The following is a 7,952-nucleotide window of genomic DNA, read 5'->3' as shown; positions in this document are numbered from 1 at the left end:
AACATTATTTAACCTTGCTGAGTCCATGAATCATGTTATCTTGTCACTAATACATTGTTAAACTGACTGTGCTGATCAGTTTCAAAATTTAGATCTTTTATAAACATCTTCGTTTACATAAATTAATCTAATTTTTCTTAGTGAATTTGATGGAATGGATCTTTGTGTTAAACAGCAGCTGTTTTCTGAGCACAAGTCCATTGATTCAGGTTGCTAATCCATACTCATTAAGCCAAGTTTCAGCTGAGAAAAACAGTGTCTAAAATTCCTGAACTCATTTTATAAATTTTGAAACCAGCATGAAGTTTATCTATCTGTAAACTCTTCCTGGCCTCATTTAAAAGATTTTGAAGCAAAGTATTTCTCACAACAAACACATACTGCTGCCTTATGAAGGGCATATTCACCACTATAATTTCTTATAAAAGGAGAAAAAAGTCTTAGCCAGAGCAACCAAGTCACTTAATATCATAATTTCTCCATTTTGTTGCCATTTAAAGTTGTAATTGCCTCATAGATATTAAGTGAATCATGGAGGATGGCATCAATGTAGAGGAACCGATGTGTGAATTACCGCAAACAACTAGTTTCTTATATAACAAAGCAGATTCAACTGAGTTTTTCATGTGGGGAATAATGGTTCAAATAAGTCAGACATTTTTTATATCTTTCTACTGCTTCTTTGGGTAAAATTATCCATAGTCTTTTTTTTTTCTTTTATACCATAATTGAATGAGTTGATTTATATTACTCCATAATAAAGAAAAATGCACATTAGATGATGCTTTAGTACAAATGTTAACAATTTTCAGGAGCAGACCCAGTTTCTTGTACTTTGGTGAGATGCACCATGGGATGCCTCTTTGGAAAATCCCATTAAATATGTTAATATACTTGGGTCCCTCTCTTTTTTCCTTGATGAGTCTGGTTAAAGGTTTGCCAATTTTGTTTATCTTTTCAAGGAACCAGCTTCTAGATTCATTGATCCTTTTAACAGTTTTTTAGTCTTTATGTCATTTAATTCTGATCTGATCTTGACTATTTCCTTCCTTCTACTCACTCGGGGCTTTGTTTGTTGTTGTTCCTCCAGTTCTTATAGATGTAGGGTTAGTTTGTTTATTTGAGATTTTTCTATCCTTTTTAGGTAGGCCTGTATTGCTATGAACTTCCCTCTCAGGACTGACTTCATTGTATCCCATAGGTTTTGGGTTGTTGTGTGTTCTTTTTTGTTTCTGTTTTCCAGGTACTTTTTGATTTCTTCCTTGATCTAATTATTAACCCATTCATTTTTTAATAACCTGTTATTTAGTCTCCATGTATTTCAATGTTTTTGAGTTTTTTCCTTCAGGTTGGTTTCTAGTTTCAAGCCATTGTAATCCTAGAAGATGCTTGATATGATTTCAATTGTCTTGAATTTTTTGAGGCTTGTTTTGTGTCTTACCACATGCTCTATCTTTGAAAATGATCCATGGGCAATTAAAAAGAATGTATATTTTTCTTCTTTGGGGTTAAATGCTCTGTAAATATCAATTTGATAAAGGGTGTCATTAAATGCCACAATAACCTTATTGATATTTTGTTGGCAATGGGGTGTTAAAATCCCCTATGATAACTGTTATTGCTATTGATCTCCTTCTTAAATTCCTTCAAGATTTTCCTTATATATTTAGGTGCTCCTATGTTGGGTGCATATATGTTTATAAGGGTCATATCCTCTTGTTGGACAACTCCCATAAGTATTATGCAGTGAACTTCTTTGTCTCATGGTATGGCCTTTGTTTTGAAGTCTATTTTGTCTGATATAAGTATTGCTAACCCTCCTTTTTTTCATATCCATTTCCTTGAAATACTTTTTCCATTCCTTCACTTTCAGTCTGTGTAGATCTTTTGTTCTGAGATGGGTCTCAAGTAGACAGTAAATGTGTGGGTCACGTTTTCTTATCCATTCGGCTACCCTATGTCTTTTAATTGGACCATTTAACCCATATACATTTAAGTTTATTATTGATAGGTATTTGTTCATTGACATATTTTCCCTTTGTGCCTGTTTTCTCCATGACCCCTCCTTCTTCATTCTTTTAAAGCACTCTCTTTAGCATCTCATGCAATGCTGGTTTGGTGGAGATATACTCTTTTAGCCTTTTTTTTTTTTTTTTTTTTGGCTGGGAAGCTTCTTATTTTGCCTTCCATTTAAAATGAGAGCTTTGCTGGGTAGAGTTAGTCTTGGTTGCAGATCTTTGCTTTATTTACCTGGAATTTTTTTTGCCATTTCTTTCTGGCTTGTCAGTAATCAGATGAGAAATTAGCCCTGGCTGGTGTGGCTCAGTGGATTGAATGCTGGCCTGCGAATCAAAAAGTCTCTGGTTTGATTCCCAGTCAGGGTATATTTCTGGGTTGTGGGCCAGATCCCCCACTGGGGGCACATGAGAGGCAACCACACATTGATGTTTCTTTCCCTTTCTTTCTCCCTCCCCTCTCTCTAAAATAAATAAATAAGTAAATAAATAAATAAGACCTTAAAAAAAAGAAATTGCATCATCTTTCCAATGGCAAATGTATTAACCTACCAGCATGTGTAGCTACTTACCATAACTTTTCTCCTGTTAAAGTGGAAAATTATCCTTAGTCTTCTCTAAGCTCTCACACTCTACTTAGATCCCATCTTGTCTCACCTATATTAAGTAAAGTTTCCTTTACTCATAAAATTCTCCCTCCCTTCACTCTATTCTCTTGTCTTTCTTCATGTCCCTACTCTGCCATACAGCAGAGCATCTCAAAATGTGGTCTGCATTTGTTGCCTTTTTGGTGACTTCCTATTTTGTTCTCAACCTAATTTCATCTGGGATTCATCCTCACCATGGCACTGAAATGATTAATGACTATGAGTTTAACCTCCCCACTTGTCCATCTAATGGATTACCTCACAGTTAACACATCCAAATGTGGGGGACAGACAGGCATGGGGAGATGTGGGAAGCAGACAGGCTTAGTTTAAAAGACTCTGACCGCTGTGTGGAGCCACCCCCAGCTGGGCCCTTAGCCCGCAGGTTGTCTCCCGGGCCTGCTCTGAATCCCACCCTCTGGGGGATATTAAAGATAGAATAGAAATACGAAGTGGCTTTTAAGGAAAAGGGAACCTGCTCTGTTTTTCTCTGTAAAGTCTCAAATCCTTGTCAGTAAAATGTGAAGAACAGAACGATTAAGTAAGAGGAAATGCTTTTGACCTTGTGTAAAATATCTGGATGTTTCAACCCTGTATTGATCTGCATTTCCCTTTCACTCCCTACCATTTGGGGAAGGGCTGCATATTTTCCTTAAGTACTTCCACATGTGGAAAGTGGATAAAAATCCTGGCTAATAAAGAAACGGGGGCGATTTTCCACCAGAGAAAACCCTCTCCCTTCCTTCCTCAGATGGAGAGTGTCTGAGTAGTTTCTTCATCCACTCCGAGGGACCCAGAGTCTCTCACATCCAAATGCATTTATGTCTTTCCTTCCTATGAAACATGCCCCTTAAATGCTGCTTTAAATTTTAGTTTAACTTGAGATATGATTTAGAGACAGTTAATTTTACAAATACTAATTATATAGTTTGATATTTATTTACACATAGATCTTTGTAACCTTCTTCCAACACAAAATGCAGAACATTGTCATCAATCCAGAGAGTTTCTGTACGTCTTTTATCCTGTCAATATGTTAAAGAAACAGGTGAGTCCAAAAATCCCCAGAGTTTGCTGCTGGGGGATGGGGAGAAGGAAGCAGCTTTCAGAATGCCTCCACATGCCTGAGGCTGGTGGCCAATGTCTTTCTTATGCAAAATGGCTTTAATGCATCCAAAGCCTCAGGTAGATGGGAGGAGTCTTGAACCAGGGGACGGTATGGAAAAAGCACACAGAGCCTGCGTGGGGTTCTGTGAATGGTCAGAACTGTTTGCAACACCCACTGCGTCAGAGGACGCAGTCAGGGATATATAAGCAGCTGCGGACATTTTAGCTGGCTCGTGCTCTCTCGCTCTGGTGCTCTGACTCTCTCTCGCGCGCGCCAGCTCTCAGGCTCTCTCGCTCTCACTCTCTCGTGTGCTCCCTCCACGTGGCTTGGTGAAGGGGTCTCCAGGCTGCTTTAAGAGGGTCTCGCCATGCGGTTTTGAGAAGGAGAGGAGATTCATGTGGTTTGCAGGAGGAAGGCAGTTTACGAGGAGGCTGAGAATCCAGGCGGTTCTGCATTGAGAGCTGGAGGGCACCACAGCACAGAAAGGACCTCCCCAATCAGATTGAATGATTGGCAGCTGCTGGTAAAGCTGAACTGTGTTTGTAAAGTAGGGAAACGGTTTCTCTGACTTTCCTAAAACTAGCCTGGTTTGGAAGGCGGGGAGGCAAGGATATGTGTTTGTGGGTGTTTTAAAGAGCATAAGACTTAATAACAGAAATCCGCAAATAACTAAATCTATATAACTGTTAAATAAACAATTCTTTTTCTTTTCACCAAACTCTGGTATTGAGAGTTATAATTTTGGCAGCGGGTAATCGGGCCCCTAACTAAAGAGCCCGTGGGTTTGTTTTCAATTGGAGCAGCCCAGGGGTTCTGTAACAAATACTCCTATGTGTAACCTCTATTATGACTTTTATCAGAGATAGGTTATCCTACTCTTCTATATAAATAGAATCATACAATGTGTACTCTTTGTGCTAGGGCTTCATCCCAAATAATATTTTTAAGACATGAATAGTATTTTCCTATTATTATTTAGATAATATAGTTTTTTTTTTTTAAACCTTTCACTTTCAGCTGTTTGTATCTTTATGCTTAAAATGTGTTTCCTGAAATGGTAAATAATTGGGTCTTTTTAAAAAACCCATTTGACAATACCTTTTAATTAGATATGTAATATATTTAGATAGATTTTATGTAGTTATTGATATGACTTAAATTAACTAATTTCTCTTTGCTTATATTTGCCCATCTGTTTCTTTACTCTTTTGTTTTTTTTTTCTTCCTTGTTTTGAAATAACACTTTTTTTCATTTCATTTTATTTTCTCCATTATCTCTTCAAGAGCTGGAGCTATTTTTTTTGGTCACAGTGAAGTTGAACTGTTCTATATGGTAGTCACTAGAAACATGGGACCACTTAAATTTAAATTCACATTAAGAAAAGTTAAATAAATGTAAAAATTCAGTTTCTATTTGTAGGCAATTTTATGGGGATTATAATACTTACAATGGAATATCTGAGACCAGACACCAATAGCAAGGAAAATCTTTGTGTTCATGTGAGTTTAGTGTCAGTTCCTTCAAAACTGGAAGAGAGAAGATCTATCCTTCCCTTCCAGTTTCCCTTTCTGTACTTCCTCCCCTGGGTTTTTCTCTGAACTCTTCTACATGTCACAAAAAATGAACCTCCTTAAGGCTTTGTCCTGCACCCCCTTCTCTCCTTACTTAACACTTCCCAGGTGCATTTATTTACCCTCAAAGGAAGACTGTACAGGGTCTACTATCCATTGGGCAGTCACCAGAGTGTACCACTATCAATACATTCCCAAAGAAAAGCACCACCTGCTGTGTGTTTCTCCTCCTGTAGCCCCATCTGGTATTGGGGCATCAACTTTTCTTTATCTCAATCCAATATTTATGATACCCTAAGTCTTATATACTTATTTCTAAAATAGTCCTTAAATGTGTTCTCTCATGTCCAATGCTCATAGTCTCTTACTGAACTGTAAAACAATCTCCTTATTTAGGAGGTCATTTATTAATGACCCTTGAAGCTCTAAGAACTTTCTCCCAAAATGCATTTTTATTTATTTTTTTATTTTTTTATTTTTTGGTTTTTCAATTACAGTTGTTCCCTTTTCTCCCAATTTCTCTCCCCCACCCAACCCACCCCTTCTCCCGCAATCATATCCCTCCCCATTGTCCATGTCCATGAGTCATTTATATATGTTCTTTGACTAAACCCTTCCCTTACTTATCCCCCTTCTCTCCCTCCCCCCTCCCCCCTATTGACTGCTATTCTGCTCTTTGTTCTATTTAGTTCTTTTGTTTGTGTTGTTCTTTAGTTTCCTGTATTAGGTGATATCATATGGTATTTTTCTTTCTTTGCCTGGCTTATTTCACTAAGCAAAATTCTTTCTAGTTCCATCCATGTTGTCGCAAATGGCAGGAGTTCCTTCTTTCTTTCTGCTGCATAGTATTCCATTGTGTAAATGTACCACAGTTTTTTGATCCACTCATCTACAGATGGGCACTTAGGTTGTTTCCAGCACTTAGCTATTGTAAACAGTGCTTCAATGAACATACAAAATGCATTTTTTGAAAACAGTTTTCCCAGGGTTGTGTTTTAGAGCCCTAATACAATCATGTCACTTATTAGAAAATTATTTCACGCCAGTTTCCTCAGTGGTAGAATATAAATAATCATATCTGAGGTATAAATTTTTATCTGATAATTGAATGAGATAATGTAAAGCACAATACTTATAAATAGTACATACTCAATAAATAATAGCTATAGTGATTATAATCATATTATCTTTCATTTCTAGCTCCATCCTGAGTCTAATACTTCCTTGACAAGTAAAAAATTGGGGTTAAGGTATTAAATTAAGGGATAACAAGTCCAAGTTCACACAGTTAAAAAGAACCAAGAGAATACAAAACCACAATCTCTTACCATCTCTGCATGCCCTATTCCTTAGTGTGCAAATGATATTTTAAATAACTGGTTGAACCGAAATTTCCCAGGATCACTTTCTTACCTCTTCCCCAAATCCTCTTTCTTCAACCTCATGAACCAATTCTTGTCTCTGTTCACAGGACACCCTTCATTACCCAATAATATGTAATGAATTTGCACCTACATTCCTTGTCTCTGACGTTCTCCCTTGTCTCCAGGTGGGCCCATCTTTTGAACCTCAATGCCATTGTCATCTCCTTTGCCAAGGTATACTAATATCTCCCTGCTCTCTGCTGCTTCTTCACCTCTTGCTATCACACTTCCTCAGACATACATGACTGTAAGACAATTATTTCTCTTTCTAGTTCACTGAGTTTCTCTAGGACACAGATGAAAATTTACTAATTTTCAACCTTCTAAGGCCTGGCATATGATTGGTACTTACTCTGTGTTTCTTAAAAGAACGACCAAATGAATTAATGAAAGAACAAGTGAAAAATATGTATTTAAAGGCTTTTGAAGTTGAGAGAAGAAGAAATGAGAGTTGAGAAGAGAAGCACTTTATCTCTCCCTCCTGTTTTCTGTGCAGAATCTCCCACTGGGCTGACTTGTTCAGTGAATCTCCTGTGATTATCAGCACAGTCCACCACACCAGTGCTGCAGGTTACGTAAGACTATTTCAGCCTTTGTTTCTAAGCGGTTACTTAAACGACTCAAAGGAAGTTGGGATAGCTTTCCTGGGTAGACCTTACTGTGCATTTTCTTCCATTTTCCCAGGTGACTGCTTAGTTGCTGGGAAGCCAATTTAAAGGCAGAGCTTACATGGGCCGAGTGACCCAAATGCCCTTTACATAGAGTCTAAAAACTTGGAGGATACATTTTTTTTCTTTTTGGCTTGGGCAGGCACTGAAGTGTTTCCCAGCCTGGTGAACAGAGACATGCACAAGAGGAATGCAGAGCCATGGGACACAGGACAATTTTAAGCAAAAAAAAAAAAAAAAAAAAAAAAAAAAAAGTATTAAGGAAAAAGCTGTAAAGCCATAATCATGACTGGCAAAGGAGACATCAGACCACAAACTGAGGACAACTCAGTAATATGAAATCAAAATATAAAGTATGAAGACAATCCACATGAAGATAATTCAAGAATAATTAAACTAGACAGCACAGATATGAAAAGAAATTGGATTTCCAGAAGTGGCAAAACATGAACAATTTAAAAGGAACAGTTTGTGCAAATGGGCTTGTACTCCAAGTATTGTGGCATATAAAAAGAAAT

This window comes from Furipterus horrens, unplaced genomic scaffold (assembly GCF_987537825.1).
Source record: "Furipterus horrens unplaced genomic scaffold, mFurHor1.1.pri manual_scaffold_4, whole genome shotgun sequence".
Taxonomy (NCBI): domain Eukaryota; kingdom Metazoa; phylum Chordata; class Mammalia; order Chiroptera; family Furipteridae; genus Furipterus; species Furipterus horrens.
The sequence above is the reverse complement of the archived record's forward strand: the minus strand, read 5'-3'. Positions refer to the sequence as shown.